The following is a 20,215-nucleotide window of genomic DNA, read 5'->3' as shown; positions in this document are numbered from 1 at the left end:
GTATCAAAATTAACAACTCAGGAAACAACAGATGTTGGTGAGGATGTGGAGAAAGGGGAACCCTCTGACACTGTTGGTAGGAATGCAAACTGGTGCAGCCATTCTGGAAAACAGTATGGAGGTTCCTCAAAAAATTAAAGCTAGAATTAGCCTACAACCCAGCAATAGCACTACTAGGAACTTATCCAAAGGATACAGGAGTGCTGGTTCATAAGTACCCCACTGTTTATAGCAGCACTATCAACAATAGCCAGATTATGGAAAGAGTCCAAATGTCCATCAACTGGTGAATGAATAAAAAAGATGTGGTATATTTATGTAAGGGAATACTACTAAGCGATGAAAAAGAATGAAATCTTGTCATTTGCAACAACATGGATGGAACTGGAGGGTATTATGCTAAGTGAAATAAGTCAGTCAGAGAAAGACAGATATATGTTTTCACTCATATGTGGAATTTGAGAAACTTAAGACCATGGGGGAAGGGAAGGAAAAAAAAATAGTTACAGAGAGACTCTAAAATACAGAGAACAAACTGAGGGTAGATGGGGGTGGGGGAGTGAGGGGGCAGGGAAAATGGGTGATGGTCATTGAGGAGGGCACTTATTGGGATGGGCACAGGGTGTTGTATGTAAGTAATGAATCATGGAATCTACTCCTGAAAGCAAGACTACACTGTATACATGGTATGGTAGATAACTTGACAATTGGTTCTATTAAAAAAAGAGAGAGAGAAGTTCCAGTATCTTCTAGGATCTAATCTTGTTCACCAGAAAAATAGAGTTAGTGGAAATCACAAAATATCAAATTTGGAAAGGAATGTTGAAAGTGTCTAATCTTGTTCACCAGAAAAATAGAGTTAGTGGAAATCACAAAATATCAAATTTGGAAAGGAATGTTGAAAGTGATATATTAAACTCATAATTTGCCAAATCTTTGAGTACATAAAATTAAAATTTCAGTTTCTAAATTAACAATTGAAATCAGGGATGCCTGGGTAGCTCAGTCGGTTAAGCATCCCTCTCTTGATTTCGGCTCAGGTCATGATCTTGCAGTTTGTGAGTTTGAGCCCTGTGTCAGGCTCTGCACTGATTGTGTGGAACCTGCTCAGGATTTTCTCTCCTTCTCTCTCTGCCCCTGCCCTGCTCATGATTTTTCTGTTTCTCTCAAAATAAATAAATAAACTTAAACAATTTTTTGAATGTATAAAAATTGAAAATAGTAGTTCAAGTATGACTAGAGCTAAGTCTTCCTGATTTATTTTCAGTTTTCTTACTAAAGAACTAGTTGATAGTCTACTTTTCAATAAGATTTAGAACTAACTGTTGAATACCTTGATTTATTTAAGTTTAAATGCCAGCTACTGTGTAAAACCTCTTTTTAGAGTAAAATGTTAAAATACTCCGCTTTGTTCCAATTCCAATCGTTTTGTTAGAGAAGCTTGTTGATTCTCATCTCATTCAATAGGCAGAGTTGATGGACACTATTGAGGCCTAATTATATTTGATGAATGTACCACATGTCTAAATCATTGTCTTATGATTGGGATGACCATATATTGGTATTCCCATAAAAGGCCCAATTTACTACTGTTGTTCTAAACATAATTACTAAGAGCTCCTATTTCATTCTCCAACAGCATCCAACTTTGGACAATAAATTATACATTTACCTTCATAGTCAGATGAATCCTTTTATAATTGGCATAATGGTTTTGAAAATTTTCATCCAATACCATTTAAAGATATAAATAGAATTCAGTTATTCCATAACCCGGGTATGTGAACAATAAGAGATAGAGACATGTGATATAGGCACTCTTATAACTGGACAAGGAAATCCCTTAACTTGCAGAGGCCAGGAAGATACACTCATACTACATTTATTCTAGAACCAATTCAGGGGAGGTATGACCATAAGTTGTGTCTAGGACACTTCTAATAGAACATTCCGAAAGTCGATGTGGTCTTTGAACTTTCCAAGGGGCTTTTAAAGAATTGACTGATCTTCTATGCCTTGTTGTGAGCAATGTATATTTTCTTTTGTATCTTGGCTAAAATATCTCTTCCTGCCATTTCCCACACAGTGTGAGAAGGAACTTAACAGAGAGTGAAGATCCCTAGATAGCAATCTACTGCCAGTCTAACAGCCCCCACATAACAGTTATTTTTGCTTTGCCCGTGGAGCTGCTCTGTGTTTAATGCCTCCTTGACTGAGGAGCCAAATTTAACCACCTCAGAGCCATGTGAAAACTGTGAGTGTGCATCATTTCTGAGTGTCCTTATTCAGATACAAGAGATATTGAGCTGTTTTAAATCACCATTTCTTCTTTCCAGAAATGTGATTATGCCTGCTGGAAAAAAGGAAAGCAAACCCTCTCTGTTAGAGACTAGCCAGATATATGTCCTCATGTATGTTTAACAAAGTGGGAATGAAGAAAAATAAAATAACCAAGTGGAAACTCATATCCTTAATATGACAGAAAGGCTCTCAGCACCCTTTCAAGAACTTTTAAGCTTAGGTTAAAATTCTCTGGAGTGAGGCAACTTTAAACTCAGCAATATAGCAAACATATGTATTCAACAATAAATAATTCCACAGTAAAGGAATCTAGGAGTGGACTTATGGTAGGGATAGTAATAAATTTATATAGTTTAGAGCAAGCAGTTTAAAAAAATGACACTTGAAAGGATTAGTACAGTGATTTATTTGATAATACATATTTGCCTAAAGGAGTCTTGGTGGGTTTGCTATAGATAAGAGAGAAAATTCAGTTATACTCAGCAACAACTCTTTCATTCCTAAAATCCATCTGCTGAAGTTTAAAAATTATTTTCCATTGAAGTATAATGAACATGACTATCTATATACATATTTTGCCAAACTTTCCCCAAAAATGTATTTGAAGATAAATCACAGTCCAATGTGTGAAGAATCATTTTGCTGAAATTTGCTAATGCTGATCAGCATAAATCTTCTTCTTCAACTAATGTCTGTCTCATCTATATTTAAATACGTTCAGCAATTAGAAATCAAGGCTATTTGATCACTATTGTAGATCTTTAAAGTTTTCTCTTTAAAGGAAATAAAAACATGAAGTGGTTTCACTAGTAGCAGACTGCACAGGCTAGCAAGATTGTCAATGATATTCTACTATTCAAAGTTCGTTCTTGACACCAGTTCTGTACCCCCACCCCCACATTGGCTTTAGCATCTTGGCCTAGTGACCTGACCAGCCAGTGTTATCTAGAGCCTGTACATAGTCATATAATAGGTACGCTGTCGCTGGCACTCCTGGCCACCAGCCAGCACAGCAGGGGAGAATATTCCACGTGTCTGGCACCAGGAAAGATGAGTTAACCCCATGATAATCAAACTGTAAAGAAAAAAACAAAAAAGAAAGACTGGTAAACATCAGTGTGCTTCAGTGCAGTGGGACTTACAAAGAGCAGTGAGCAGTACATAGTTTCCTCTCCTCTGGTCATTTCATGGAATAGCAAGCTTCTACTAGGGCATGCCTGGAAGTGCCATAACTTTGTATAAACCCTGGGGAGACCCTACACTTGACACTCCCTTTCTATAGAATGTATTCCTTTTTATCAACTTTTTGAAGAGAATGGAGATTTGGACCACATAAGGCTTTTACTAGACAATGCAAAAGAATTTCCAAATCATAATCCTCTATCCCTCCCTCCCTCCTTCTCTCTCACTCACTTTCTCTCTTGTGTGCATGCGACCATATAATTGCAGCCACTTTGTGTCTGGCACTGAACTAGATGCTAGAAATAGAACATTTTGTATACTGATAATTCAAAGGTCAGTAAGATGTAGTCTTCATCTTTAAAATAATGCTTAGTTTCTCATAAAGCACAAGGTAATATTTTGAAAGAGCAAGTTGACAGCTGACCCCTGTGCCCCAATAAAACTTTTCTGAATCCTTAATGTCTCAAGAAAAAATCAAAGTTTAACATATATATTATAAACTTATAGAATGTATAATTATATACTTATATAAATAAGTATAAATATGTATTTTACATATATATGAAAAAATACACACACACGCACACACACACACACACACACACACACGTATTTTTTCTTTGAATCACTATATTGTACACCTGAAACTAATACAACACTATATGTTAACTATACTGGATTTAAAATTTTAAAAATTAAAGTAAAAAGTATGTTTTTAATATTAGTCCTCTGCTGCCTTTCTCCTCATGACCATTTTTAAGAGACTTGTTCTGACTGGCAGGGCTCTTTCATTTCTCAGTACAAGGCGGGTGATTAGTTGGACATCAGGAAATCTGAATTTATCCCATGAAGTCATCATTCTTCTAAATCCAGAACAAAAAGAAACACATCTCTTGGCTGCCTTCAAGTCCAAAATAAGTAGTAAGATGTTACAACAATTTCTGTCAAGATCAAAATTTATGGGAATGAAAATTTGAATAATGAACTTTAAAATGGTTTTAAAAAATTAAATAATCTCCCTTTTTGCCATACACGAGGTGATATAAGTTTGCCTAATATGTCGTAGCATTTTAAGCATAAAATATAACACCTAAAATGTGCAATAATGAAAATTTCACCCTTTTTTTCTTTTCTTCTTTCTTTCTTTCTTTCTTTCTTTCTTTCTTTCTTTCTTTCTTTCTTTCTTTCTTTCTTTCTTTCTTTCTTTCTTTCTTTCTTTCTTTCTTTCTTTCTTTCATGTTTATTTATTTGAGAGCAAGAGAGAGAAAGCAGGGGAGGGGAGAGAGAGAGAGGGAGAGAGAATCCCAAGCAGGCTCTGTGCTGACAATGGGGCTCTAACTCACGAACTGTGAGATCATGACCTTAGTTGAAATTCAAGAGTCTGATACTCAACCGACTGAGCCACCCAGATGCCCCTAAAGTGTCATAGTTCTTTCTATCTGTCCCTGAAAATTACTCTATTGTATCAGTACCTTGCAATCCTGAATTTTTACTCTGCTAATTTCTTTAAAAATGTGTAACTGCCTTTTGATTTTAAGAACTACCTCAAGTTGCCCATTTCAAGATTTTCTGTTAAGATGAAAGGCAGACATCTCTTTCTCAAAATGTGTACGTTTAACCTCTGATTTACTTCTTCTATTTAGATAATTATATTTATTTCTATTTGCACATTTATGCACAATGAAGCCATATAATAAAGAATAAAGTTTTTCTCTTTAGAAGGGGACATCTGCCAGATACTCTGAAGCTCACCAGTAGGCTAGGATTTAGTCATATGAGAAATAGGAAAAAGATGAATTCATATACAAGTCATCCATGAAAATCACTCCATTGCCACATAGCTGGAATCCTGCTCAGAATTCCATAACTTGGTAGATATTGGGAACATCCTGCCTGATAACTGAATATCACTATATTTCTTGAATAGTGTTCCAATGAGACATATACACATGGGGATCTTTTATAGTGAAATTGAAAACACAGTTTTTCTCTAATAAGCTGTGGTATGACATCCTTTTTTTTAGAATAAACATAAAGGAAGATAGAGGAGGCAAGAACCATCATGTATCCCATATACATTCTGTCTGCTGACCCTGCATTATTGACCTATTGTGTAAAAATGCACTGAACTTCAGCATGTGCTGACGTATTGTGTCATTTACACCAGAGCCACCTGGTGGCTTGCAAACATTCAGATTTTTAGTTCTCCAGACAGTGTTCCCCATATTACAACAGAATCTTCATCATTCTACAGCGTGAGAATTGCTTCTCTAAACAGCTACAGCCCCCTGGGTGGTTAGCATCTTGAATCACACCTGGAAATGACTATGTAGCTGGTCCATAAGGAATCAACAGCAGATGTCCTGCACTGTGTGCAGATGAAGCTCTTTCCAAACCTAGGACTAAGAAGTATGTTTCTTTCATTTATTATGCTTTCATTGCATAGTGCCAGGAACAGTATGTTAGTCAGCAGATGGAGAGCTAGATCATCCCTGCCTTATTTATTATCAATAGTTTCCTATATCCTTAGAGGAATGTACAACTGTTGCACTGCTTAGAACAAAAAGAAAATTATATCATAAAATTAGTATTAAAATCAAACATCTCATCTCTTCACTCCTCTTTAGGGAATGTTCAATGAATGATTTATAGGCACTTATGTAATGACTTTATGACTGTTTATAGAATTGGCTATTCAGAGCATAATTCTTCTGGTCCTATATTGTACATTATAGAGTTTAATTAAAAGTGTATCTGCTTCACTATGTAGTAAATGATGCATGCACATTACTCCACAGGACATACATATTTCATGTTATAATTATGCATTTCACAATCTAAAGTGTGCATTTAATTATATAGAAAAGTTGTACAATTTCAAACTTGGTAAACACAGATTGAAATGGTAAACATGATTGTTTTAGAAATGAATAAGGGAAATGTGGAAACAGGTTATTTTAAAGAATTCATATTTGAAAATTAACCCCTCTCTATATAATATACATATAATATATAATCCAAAACACCATATATGCCTTGTATTTGTATCAACACAATAGATTGTTTTAGTGTTGATAGAATGGCCAAGCTGATGATCTTGAAGTTCATAATTCTTTTTTTTTTTTTTTTTTTCACAAATCCAAAGGCATTTTCTGTGAAGAGACAAATATCTTAAGTTCTTGAAGTTTGACTAAAATACTCTCAGATCTGCTTTCCATTAGCCCTTCCTTTTTGGGCCTTCTTAGGTGTTGAGTTATTACTTTCACCATCACCCTATTTAAACCCGATCTCTGGGCTAAACCTGGAACCTGCTAGTTTTAAGCAGTGTGCTCTGAAATGGGCTCTTTACCTCTCCCAGGCTCGGGCACATTTGAGTGTCCCCTCCACATGAGTACACCTTGTAGAATGTGTCTCTGTGAACATGGTCCTGGCAGAACACCTACTTTTATTTTATTTCAAACCAAAATGTTACAGGTCAGCTTCTAGTCTGATCATTGCACCATGGGACATGACTTTTGTTGTTGTTGCTACTTTTAATATTTCTTTTGTTTTGACTCTCAGCAGTTTAGCAATGATTTGCTTATGTATGAGCTTTATTTATCCAGCTTTGAGTTCATAGAACATTTAGAATTTGTGCCTTGCTATGTCTCCTCACTATTGGAAAGCAGCCATTATGTTTTTTAAAAATGAGAATTATGGCAAAGAATCAGATACTACATAAAGAAACAAATAGAAGTTCTAGAAATAAAAATTTAATGATTGAATAATAGAACAGATAAATTCAAGGGAAGATTGGACAAGTTAAAAGAGAGGATTTAGTAAGTGTGTCATAGTTCAAAGAAAGCATTAAGAATGGTGAAAGGGAGATAAAATGAAAGAAATTCAGTAGAGATAAACAGATACAAATGGAAAATTTAACATACATCCATTTGGAATCTCAAAAAAGAAGAGAGAAACAGGCATTTTCACAGGTACAGGTAACATCAAAAGCACTGCTACGTTTCTTAGACTCTCAGCTTCCTCTTTCAAAAGGCTCATATATCCTAGGGGAAAAGTGACCTCCAAATGCCATTAACAGAATCCTGTTTTATGATTTTTTTTTTTCATATAAAAATGAATTTTAGACCAGTCAGAGAAGCCAGGCCTCCAGGATCAAAGCTTCCTAATAAGTAAAGCTGTAGTGGGGCGGGCCTTGCATTCTGTTAGGTTTTACCCTTGAGACATTTAACAATTATTTAAGCTTAGAAGGCAAGAGGCCAATAAGGTCAGCAGAAAATAGGTAGAAAGCTCAGTTAAGAAGGTGATGAAATCTCTCAGGGCTGGCAAGTCGGCAATTAGAATTAAGGCCTGTCAGGTAGGTTCCTTTTGGAACCAAAATAGGTAGATCAAACTTGACAAAGTTTGTAACCTCTCTCATCTGGAATTAGCTTAGAATTTAAGTGGAGTAAGGTGATTCACTCCAGCTGTAGCTCCTTGGAAAGGATTTTGTGAATCATCTATGGAGAAGATACCATAATCCAAAGCCTCAACAATTTTTATATTAAAAAAAAAAGACCAACATTCACTAATAAATTAGCAAGCAAAAAGAGGAAGGAAGGGAGGGGAAGAAGAAGGTGGGGGGCGGAGGGTGAGGAGCAAGAGAGAGAGAGGGAGAGAGGGAGAGAGAGAGAGACCAAGAAAGAAAAAAAGACAACGAAAAGAGATCTAAGAGGTGATCCACATATTGGAGTTACTAGACTTGTGCATTGAAATAACTATGATTAATGTGTTCAAAATGAAAAATCTCACCAGAGAACTAGCATTTGTAAAGAAAAAAAATATCATAGTTGAAGCCTCCAAATGCTAGCTGCCTAAAAGAAAACCACTTTAAATGTAAAGACACAAATAGGTTAAATATAAAATGATAGGTAAAAGTATCCTATGGTGATACAACTAAAAAGATAGCTGGAATGGTTATATTTATTGTATTTTTTATTTTTTGAAGGAGAGAGAGACAGAGCATGAGCAGGGGAAGAGCGGAGAGAGAGGGAGACACAGAAGCAGGCTCCAAGCTCTGAGCTGTCAGCACAGAACCAGATGCAGGGCTCAAACACACAAACTGTGAGATCATGACCTGAGCCGAAGTTGGATGCTTAACCGACTGAGCTACCCAGGCGCCCCAAATGGTTACATTTATTTTAAACAGCAGACCAAATATTACCAGGCATAAACAGGGTCAGTTGATAAATATATAGAAATCATGAGGCACATAATACTTCTAAACATTTATGAATTGAGTAATGTAACTTAAAAATATATGAAACAAAAACCTATATAACTGCAAGGAGAAATAGGCAAATTCATAATTGTTATGAGAGATTTCAGAACCTCTCATTCAATGACTTAAAGAGAAAATCAGGAAAGATATAAAAGTCTCAGAGAATACTATCAACAATAGTTATAATTTGTTATAATTATAATTTGCTACAAATTATACAATAGTTATAATTTGTTATAATTATGTATGTTATATATATATAATATACTCCACTCTATGTTCTGACAGCAGAGTTGCTGTAATAAGTATGCCACACTTATTAAAATAATGATAAAAATAAAGCCTAATGATTTCCATTTCATGAATCAACATATTAACTCCTGTTCGTCTATATATATGTTATATATATATATATATATATATATATATATATATATATAAATTATATGTTACAAATTATATATATGTTACAAATCAACAATAGTTATAATTTGTTACAATTATAATTTGTAACAAATTATAATTTGTTATAATTTGACATTTATAAAACAATTCACCCAACAATGTAGAATACTCATGGTTTACAAATGCAGTAGTGTTTACCAAGAAAGATTTATTTTTGGGCCATAAAACAAGTCTTAATAGGTTTTTAAGTATTTTGATTGTACAAAGTATATTCTTTGACTCCAGTGGAGTCAGATTAGATACCAATAATAAAAAGATACATAGAATATCTTCAAATATTTACAAACTAAATGACACTTTTTGTAAATAATGTAGGTACAACAAAGAAGTAAAATTGAGATTAAAAATCGTTGTAAATGAATGGCAGTGAAAGCATGACATACGAAAATCTGTAGTATGCTGCTAGAACTTAGAGGGAAATTTATGACACTAAATGGCTAAATTAGAAAATAAGAAAGATCTCAAATCAATGACCTCATCTTCCACCTTCAAAAACTAGAAAAAAGTTAGTATAAAAAAGTAGAATATGGGAATAATAGGAAACATATATTAATGAAATAGAAAAGAGCCAAACAGTAGAGAAAAACATCAATGAAACAATGAAACCAAAAGCTAGTTCATTGAGAACAATAAAATTGACAATTGCCCAGCCAGACCAATCAGAAAAAAAAAAAAAAAAAATGAAGTCATAAACTATAAGAAATGAAAATGAGAAAGTTAACATTGCTACAGGTCTTACAGATATTTAAGGTGTAATAAAGGATTAGTATGAAAACTTTTATAGCAATACAATCACAAACTTGGATAAAATGGAAAAATCACCTGAAAGAGAAAAATTAACCAAAGCTTGCTAAAGAAGAAATATATAACCTAAAGGACTATCAAAGAAATTAAAATTTTATTTAAAAACCTCTCACAAAGAAAACTTCAGGGCCATATGTTTTTCCTGGGAGATCATATGTAACATTTAAGAAAGAAATATTACCAATTCTACATAATTCTTACAGAAAATTGAATACAAAACTCTTCCCAACTCATTCTACAAAGCTGGAATTAGTATAAAATTGTTATAGACAAAGGCATAATAAGAAGTCTACATGACAATCTCTCTCATGAACATAGATGCAAACAAACTTGTCACAATTATAGCAAATCATAAAACTTGGCTAAATGGTGTTTAAGGAAATCAGTGTTGGATTAATATTTGACAGAATCAAGTCATGTTATTGATCACATCAACAAACTAAAAATAAAGCCATGTTATCTCAATAGACACTGAAAGGACAACACAATTTAATGTCCATTTTGATAAAATTTTCTCAGCAAACTAACACTACACCCAAACTTTCTCAGCCTCAGGAAGAGCATGTACAAAGAAATCTATAACTTACATCATATTTAATAACAAAAGACTGACTAAGCTATGATAACAAAGAAGAACAAAGATATTCACTCTTAGTACTTCTGTTCAACATCTGACTGAAAGTTCCAGCCAGTGCAAGTAAATAAGGCAAGTAAAATTGATTTTAAAAATCATACTGAAAATAATAAATTAAAATTGAATGGGGTGATCCTCCAATGTGTGCAGATGAAAGGGTTGTCTCTGTAACAAAAAAAATGTGATGAAATCTACAAAAGAGCTACTATAACTGTTTGACCGCAGACCAATATGGAAAATCAGCTTTACTTCATATTATAGCACAAATTCAGTTTTACGTTTTAGTAATCAGAAATTGAAATAAAAAGAACCATAACGTTTACAATAGCCTTACAAATTTGAAATACCATGATCTAAATCAGTGTGAAGATGTGTGTAACCTGAACACTGAAAACTATAAAACATGACTAAAAGAAATTAAGGACCTAAATAAATGGAGAAATGTGTTATGTATTTAGTATATAGTCATGTATCTATATAGTATCTATGTATTAGAAACCAAATTATAGTTAAGCTGTTAATTCTCCCCCAAACTGATCTATATATTCAATGTAATCTCAATCAAAATGACAGCAGACTTTTATGAAAAATGATGACTAGACTTCCTACGGACCTTTGAATACTCAAATCATTTCACAAAAGAAGAGTTAGAAAACTTATCCTGTCTGGCATCAAGACTTACTATAAAGCTATGTTACTGAGGGAGGTATTGGCATCAAGACCAACAAATAGATCAATGGCATAAAGTAGAGAAAGGAGAAATAGACCTGCACATAAAAGGAAAATAATTTTGGAGAAAGGTATAAAGACAGACCAGTTGATAAATAATAATGTTTCCAATAAAATGGTCCTATTATAAAATGGATATGCATATGCAAAGTATAAACCAATTCTCTCATACCTAAAAATTAATGTATAATGACTTCTATTCAAAATATGTAAAGAACATTCCAAACCCAGTAGTATGAAAGCAAAGAAACTGTAAAGTAGCAAAAGAAAAGTACTTCCTTAACCTAAGAAGGGGCAATTTTATACAATATGCAGTTATGATCATACTTAAAGGTGAGACAATAAATGCTTTCCCCTAAGTATGGGGCAAGAAAAATGTGTCCTTTTGTAGCTCTCCTATTAACATAGTGAAGTAACTGGTGCCTACAATATGTCCATAAAAATAAAGTCAGACTGATTGAAAAGGAACCAATAAAATGCTCAGTAGCCATTAATGAGCTAATTGTCTATATAGAACACTAAAGAATTGACCAAAAAAATCTAGTAATAAGTGAGTTTGGGAAGATTCCAAGGATTTAGAAAGTACACAAAAGTCAGTAATATTCCTTTATAAATGCATGGAATTAAATACTAATTACAGAAAAAAGTTGAAGTATTTCGGTATAAATCTAACAATATATCTGCATAATGTGCAAACTAATAAGTACAAAACATTGATGGGAAAAATCAAAGATCTAAAAAAATGGAGTGATATATTCTATCCATATATCGAAGACTAAGGATGGTTAAGGCATTAATTTTCCCCAACTTAACCTATAGATTTAACATAATCCCAATGAAAATTTCAGCAAGTTTTTTTTTTTTTTGGTAAATATCAAGAAATTGATTTTAAAAGCTATTCAGAAAAGAAAGGAACTAGATAGAAAAAAAAATTCTGAAAAAGTACAAAGTTGAAGGATCACCCCAATTTTAAGGTATTATAAAGCTGTAATAATATAGACAATGTAGTATTGGTGAAAGGGTAAGCAAATATTTCAGTGGTACAGATGAGAAAGCTCAGAAATAGACCCACTCAAATATAGTTACCTGATTATTATTATTAAATAATATTTTTAATGTTCAGGAGTAATTTAAAGGATGAAGAATAGGTTTTTTTCAGTGAATAATGCTAAGGCAATTGGGCATCCGTATGCAATAAAGAAAACTGAACCTTGACACATGTCACATCTACAAAAATTAATATAAAATGGTTCATCAATCCAAATGTAAAACATAAATCAGTGAAAATTCTAAAAGTAAACATAGAAGAAAACTTACTGAACTTGATTTAAGCAAATATTTCTTGTTTATGATACCAAAACTATGATCCATAAAGAAAACAAGACTTTATCAAAATTAAGAACTTCTGGCCTTTGAAGAACGTGATTAGAAGAATGGAAAGACAAGCCATAACCTGGGAGACAATATTTTAAAAAAAATTTTTTTTGAAGTTTTTATTTATTTTTGAGAGACAGAGACACAACACAGTGCAAACGGGGGAGGGGCAGAGAGAGAGGGAGACACAGAATCTGAAGCAGGCTCCAGGCTCTGAGCTGACAGCACAGAGCCTGACGTGGGGCTTGAACTCATGAACCGTGAGATCATGACCTGAGCTGAAGTCAGATGCTCAACCAACTGAGCCACCCATATGCCCCTGGGAGACAGTATTTGAAACCATGTATTTAATAAGGAACTTTTATCCTTAATTCATAAGGAAATCTCAAAACTCAGTAAGAAGAAAACAAATTAGGCAAAATATTTGAATAGAAATATGGCCAAACAAAATATATGGATATTAAGTTAGCATATGAAATGATATTCAACATCATTAGTCATTAGGGAAGTACCAAGCGCTATCATAATATATCTTTATATATCTATTAGAATGAATAAAGTTAAAATGACCATGCTAAGTATTAGGATGCAAAGAAAATATAACTCTTGTACCTTTTGATAAGAATGTTAATGATGCAGTGTCTTTCAAAATAGTTTGGCAGTTTCTAAAAAGTAAAATATATCTTTTATTCCCCTGTCATCCAGCGTTCTTCCTTCTAGATATTAACTGAAGAGAAATGAAAACACTTGTCCATACAAAAACATGTGCACCAATGTTTATAACAGCTTTATTGGTAATAGCCAAAAATTAGAAACAGCCCTGATGTTCATATGGTGAATGGATGAAAAATTTTGGCATATCAACACAATGGAATACTTTAGCATTAGAAACGAAATGACTATTGATACATATAAAAACATGGATAAATATCAACATAATTATGCTGAGTTAACAAAACCAGGCAAAAAGATTAATATTGTATTGTTCAATTTATATGAAATTTCAGGAAAATAAAAACCTGTAGTGACAGAAAGTGTGGATCAGTGATTATCTGAGGACAGAGATGGATGCAAGGAAAGAGTATCGAAAAAGGGAACTAAGTATGTAGCTCTGTTTAGGCAGGGGATGTGTATGTTCATTATCTTTGTCATGGTCATGATTTCATATGTATATGCATACAACTTAACTTGAACGCTTTTAAGATATGAAATTTATGCCAGGTAAACTGCTATATGTATAAAATTTTAGGAAATGTTGAAAATAGGCAAAATGGTGATAGCTGGAGGGAAATGTGTTTTTATGTTGCTGAGAATGAACCAGCATGGAATCCAAAGTTGATTATGGAGCATGGAGTTTAATTTAAGGAGAGAAATGTTAAAGAAAGAAAAATAAAATTAAATTTAGAGCAAAAGTAGGATTATTACCAAATGAAGAAAAAATATTTTAAAGTAAGCAATGATAGGGGTATGTGGATACAAGTGGATTAAATTTTAGGGATGGCAAGTGAGAACATTCTACGCTGCAGTGAAATCAGTTGACTTGTGAAGTTAGGAAACTCTGAGAGAAGAGGAAAGCTATAACATAGTTTTTAGAGGAAAGGAAGGAAAATTACTGCACGCTAATTGTGACGTTAATAGAGATTTATACATTATGTCATGGGAGGAAAATACTGGAGGAAATGCAGAAAACCTCAGGATAGAAGAGCTATGTATCCTAAAATGTGAAAAGGGTTCTAAAGCTACCAGCATATAATGAAGACCGTATTCCTTTAAATATCATTTAAAGTGCAGTAAGTAGTTTGACCAAGGTTAGACTATTATTTTCTTTTCCTTATATTATTGGGTAGAAGTAGATGAACAGAAGTTAATATGTTGATTCATGAAATGGGAATCATTAGGCTTCATTTTTATCATTATTTTAGTAAGTGTGGCATACTTATTACAGCAACTCTGCTGTCGGAACATAGAGTGGAGTAAGATGGACAGGTGTGTAAGACATTCCTGTGAATCATTAAGGCTAAACATTTTAAGTGTGCGTGCATACTGTAACTGGCATCAATATTCATAACAGGTGCTATTTGCAGCATGGCAGTAAAATCAGAACATTAATGATTATCCTAAGGCTCTTACTATCACAGGAAGGAGAACACTGTAATCTACAAACCAGAGTTTATTTTTAGAGAATAATGAAAAATAAGAAAATAGAACCAGGAAGAATCCAAGCTTAGCTGAGTGCTAGTTATCTCTCAATTTCCATTCTTCTCTTAGTAACAGAGTTTGGATAAGCCTGTGGTCACTCAGCTAAATGCTCATATCTTGCTCTTTATTATTCCTAGATGTGGTTATGTAAATCAATTTTGGCCACTCAGATTCATATGATTGAATGGTTTCTATCATTCTAGGATTTTTACATAAAAGGATTAGTTATTCCCTACTCTAGTCCTTTCTCCTGTCCACTAGTAGAAAGATGATAGAAACTAGAATAGCACATCTGACCCAGAGAATGGTAAGAATGTCAGAGCAGCTGAAACAGCCCCAGTATGCTTAACTTGCTACACTTACTCATTTCTACCTCATTTAAGCCATTAAGCCATTATATTTTGTGGTTTTCTTATTAGGGCAATTTATCAAAATCCTCCCAGAAAACTCCTTAAGATACGATATCATAATAGCTCCCATTTATCGAGAATTTATAATAAGCTAGTATATCCTAAATAACCCTATAGGCTTTAGAGAAAATAATGAGGCTAGGAGAAGATAAGCTGTATGCCCAAGTTTTAGCATCTAATAGGTTGTAAATATGGATTGGAATTAGAACTCAGATTTCAGGGGTCCTACTAAGATCTCAGGGGTCCATAACATTCATTAATGTTATAGAGTCTTTTCAAGTGAAGAAACAATAACCTCACAGAAACAGTAAACAGGCAATTTGGAAGTTGTAAAAATGAAGTTAGGATCATGGAGTACACATCTTTGCATTCCTAGAATTTCTGAGACATTGAAGAAATGCTTTAAGCTATTTTAAGTTATTCAGTGGAAAGAAATTTACCTTTTCAGTGTTAGACAAGAAAAGTAGCTGAATGACCTTCTAGTACATGTCAATGATGAAAACCAATTCAAAGGTCTATCAAAGAAAAAATAAAATTTGTGGAATAAAACCAAAACAATAAGCCTTTTGTGTTTCCAGAATAAAAATAGCAGACTCAGGATGGAAGTCTATTTACTACAGGGCTTATTGCTATTGTTTATTTAATAAGGAAAATTTACTGATAATTTATAATCATTAACACCTACTGAATCAATCATGTAACACAATTATAAAGTGCCTCAGAAGCATGTACCCTTCAGGGAGCGTTTGATGGCTGAATGGATTGTTAAAAGTGTGTCTTTTAAACAGCAAACTAAAACTGCCATATGTAAAGATTTAGTAGTTCAGAGGCCATGAAGCAACAACAGCACATTCATCCAGCTCTCACAGGGAGTGTGGCTCCTCAGAGATGAGACCAGTGTGGCCTGCCCTGTTTAGGAGCACTGGATATAGTGAGACTTCTAAGGGTCCACACTTCACGGGAGTGGCACACAGATGAGAAAACTGCATTTGTCAGGTTATTGCTTACGGCCAAATGGTAGCTTACCAATTGCTGCCAGGACTCAGGAGAGTGATCCAGCAGCTGCTTCTATATGCCAGAGTATACTTCATGAAAGGACAGATCCCGTGTTGCAAAATAGGCCGATTCCCAGAATGCCTGTAAAACTCTGATAAGCCTAACTTTTTTCCCTTATAGTCTAAGGACATGTAGTGAAGCAGACATAGATTGTTTTCTTTTTGAAATTTTATTTTATTTTATTTTATTTTACTTCATTTTATTTCTTTTTTACTTTATTTATTTTGTAAGAACATGTGGGCTCAAGGAGGCCACTGATTGAACCAAATAATGACTTAGAAAGATGAAATTTCAGAATAAGTTATTGAAATCAAGCTTAATGATTTTATTAAAATATTGCATCAAGGGAAAAAAAAAGAAAGTTAAGATGTTTCCCCTATTGCATTTGCTTCACAGTAATATAATCTACTTTTCAGCCAGTTGTCTTTTCTTGTAAGTTAGGTCTTCCATTTGACATCTAAAAATCCCCCCCCCAATGTAAACTTGGTGCTATTACATGCTGGAAATTGCATCCATCAAAAACACTGAATGAAAAACAAATAACCATCATTAAAAAACAATAAGAGGCATGTGTAGTCAAGCAACAGATTATTACAATACAATCTCCCATGATCTCTTCTCCCGCATTAACACATAGCTGTTTCCTCCAGCATATTGTCCTACTCAGCTAAACTGGGAATTACAACTCATGGATAAGACCACATGTTAAGGATAGCACTTTCTCTTGGAGCAAGGTAAATATGCACTACAAGAATTTTGCTCTTTGCCCACACATATACTACCCCATATGTGATATTCTACCGAGTATTTATAAATACGTGCCTTTAAATATATGCATTTATATATACTGACAAGTGAGAAAAAGAACTTTCAGAGTACAAATGTTGCTGAAGCTTGCCTCTATTTTCAAAAGATCTTTTGGACATTAACAAAGTTCAGAAGCTATTTATTGAGCAACTTCTTATGTGGTTAGCAAGGCAGACATGATTTCCTATCCTAGAGTTTAGAGTCTTGTCAAAAAACATCTTAACCAAATACTTAGCTGTATGTCAATTACTTGAGTTCAGAGATTGTTTTGTGTACTGTATATGCAGCAATCTAGAGCAGTGCCGGATATCCATTGAGGACACAGTAAGTACTTAAGAATGACTCCTATCTACTTGAGTTCTGTGAAGTACTTCAGTTCAGTGTAACCTAATCTGTGTGGTCAGGAAAGACTTTCCTGCAGAAAGAACACTAACATTCAAATCTAAAAGTTAAGAAGTTAGCTAGGTGAAGAAAGATGAGAGACAATCCGAACAGAACATTATGGGATAGTTCCTACAATGTTAGCAGGATGTTGTGTTCAGATAAACAGAAGAGTTCTCATAAGAGAAGGCAAAATGGGGAGTGGTGTGAGAAGATAGGTGAGCCACATATGACGTAAAATGCTTATAGGCCACCATAGAGATTGGGTATTTTATGTAAAGGACAGTGGAAAGTCATTGGAGCATTTTAAGCAGGGAAGTATGTGTTCATTCATCTATTTATTTTCATTAATTCATTCATTATTTTACTCATTTATTTCTCAAAACTGTTTCATATTAGGGTAAATAATTTTGACCCACAGATCCAATCCTCCATACCTAATTCTGTAATCTTAGAGGAATCAAATGTTTCTTATCTCAGTTTTATCATTCATAAAATATTTTTTGAAGTTTAAATAGGTAATATCCTCTTATCTAAAAGCCTACATCTCAATAAGAGCTAAGTGGTTTCTTATAGACCCAAAACTTAAGCTTTGGCAAGCAATAGACACCTTCCCTTAGCAGAAAAATCATAAATAAGGAAGAAACACCTACTTACTGAAATTCTGCCCAAGAAGATAAACTGTTGTTTTAGTTTCAGTTCTCTCAAGAGCAGAACCTATATATCAGTACAGGTGGAGTGTGTATATCAAAGAGACAGAGTGGGGAGGTAGGCAGGTAGTTTATTGGGGGGTGGGGTGAATAAAGAGGGTGGAAAATGAAAAGGACCATTGCTTAACTGCTTGCTGCAGCAGACAACTGGGGCTCAATTCTACTTGGAGCCCTCTGAGGATTTGTGTAGGAGGCAATTTAGAATTTCCCCTCCAGATTACAGGGAAATGGACCCAATGTTTATTCTCTTTTGTTCTTATTAACTAAAGACTGCTTTTGAGAGTGTTAACATCCCACACTTCTAGGCTATACCAGTACACATGCTGGGGAGACTTTGGTTACTCATGAGACATCTCTGAAGCAGAAATGCCCCAAACCGTCTGAAAATGAGCAAAAGGTATCTATCTCACTGCCATGGTAGGGACACAAGGATTCAGTAAAGGTGTAGAGAGTTATTCTAGGGAACTTGGGTATCATTCTGTTGGAATAAGGAATTAAAGGGGTCCATGGCACTAAGTGATTGTAGTATCTGTACTTTAGACTAAATAGTCTGCATGTACTATAGAAGCTAGTTTAAAAGTGGGACACACTAGTGGCTGGATGTCACTTGAGTACATTTCTACATCCTATATAAAAAAGTCCACAGTTCTCAATGTTCTATGTATTCCAGTCCCACTGGCAGTGGGAGGACTATAAAAGTAATACAAATAACAGGTTGATAAGATGATAGAATGAATGAAATGGTATCGGTAGGATTAAAAAACATTTTGGAAATGAAATTAACTATATTAAAGGACTGAATATGAGGAAGGGAAGGTTATCTAGAGTGATTGTAAAATTTTGGAATGAATTAACTGAGTATAACTCAGTAGCATCTTAATATTAAGTTACACATTAAGAACACAGAAAATTAATATTAATTAATATTAATATGAATAACACAGAAAATAAAATATTTGTCATTGTGTGTTATAATTTCATGGAGGTAAGATCAGTTTACTTTGGACATGCTAAGTTCAAAACACATGGACATATGTCAGTATGAATCTTCAACTATAGCGCTTTGCATTTAGAGTCTAGCTTGAGCTAGCAATGGAGATTCGGAAGTCGTTAAAATACCATTGCATTTCCTACTCAAATTGGACTTGTTAGAGAAATGTTTGATCCAACTCTGGAACACTAATTATAGTATAGTATAAACCTGGAATATATTGTCAATTCAGGTAGCAAAGAACTACCAAGTCCATTTAGGTCATGTCAAAAGGACTCAGGATTCAACTAGAAGACGCAACAAAAGTAAAAAATGGGACATTTTTTAGCATTAAAAAATTGTGAATGGTTAAACATATCAGACATGTAAATTTCTGATGTCATAATATGACAAAAAATCTAACTTGTTATAATTTGTCGCATATGAGGGAATGATTTATTATTTTGAAAACTAGTAATTAATGGGGAAGTATCAAGCATTTATTCCTGCTTTTCCTATACAAATTGTACCACTATGTAACTAAATAGTAAACATAAAAGGTACTTATTATAGAAATATACAAGTAAACAAATATAAAAGGAATGATAAAATTAAGGAACATTGTTTTGTAACTCCATTAAACTAATGGAGCAAGGCGTTGATTATAATAATGATAACAGAAAAAAACAGAGTCAAACAGACATTAGTGTTTGCTGGTGGAAGAACATAATAACACCTATAATTTTTTAAAAAAGAATTGAAACAAGAATCAATTCAAGCCTCTAGATCTAATAACAATTTACAGGACATTTCCTCTATATTTAGAGGGTAATGGAATATATTAAACTATAAAATTGGGAAACATTCAACAGAATACAGGCTATAGAAAATTCTATAGCACAAATGATCTAGTTTCTTCACAATTTGATTTCTAGT

The sequence above is a fragment of the Panthera tigris genome, chromosome C2 (genome assembly GCF_018350195.1).
Source record: "Panthera tigris isolate Pti1 chromosome C2, P.tigris_Pti1_mat1.1, whole genome shotgun sequence".
NCBI lineage: Eukaryota > Metazoa > Chordata > Mammalia > Carnivora > Felidae > Panthera > Panthera tigris.
Note: the sequence above shows the minus strand (reverse complement) of the source record.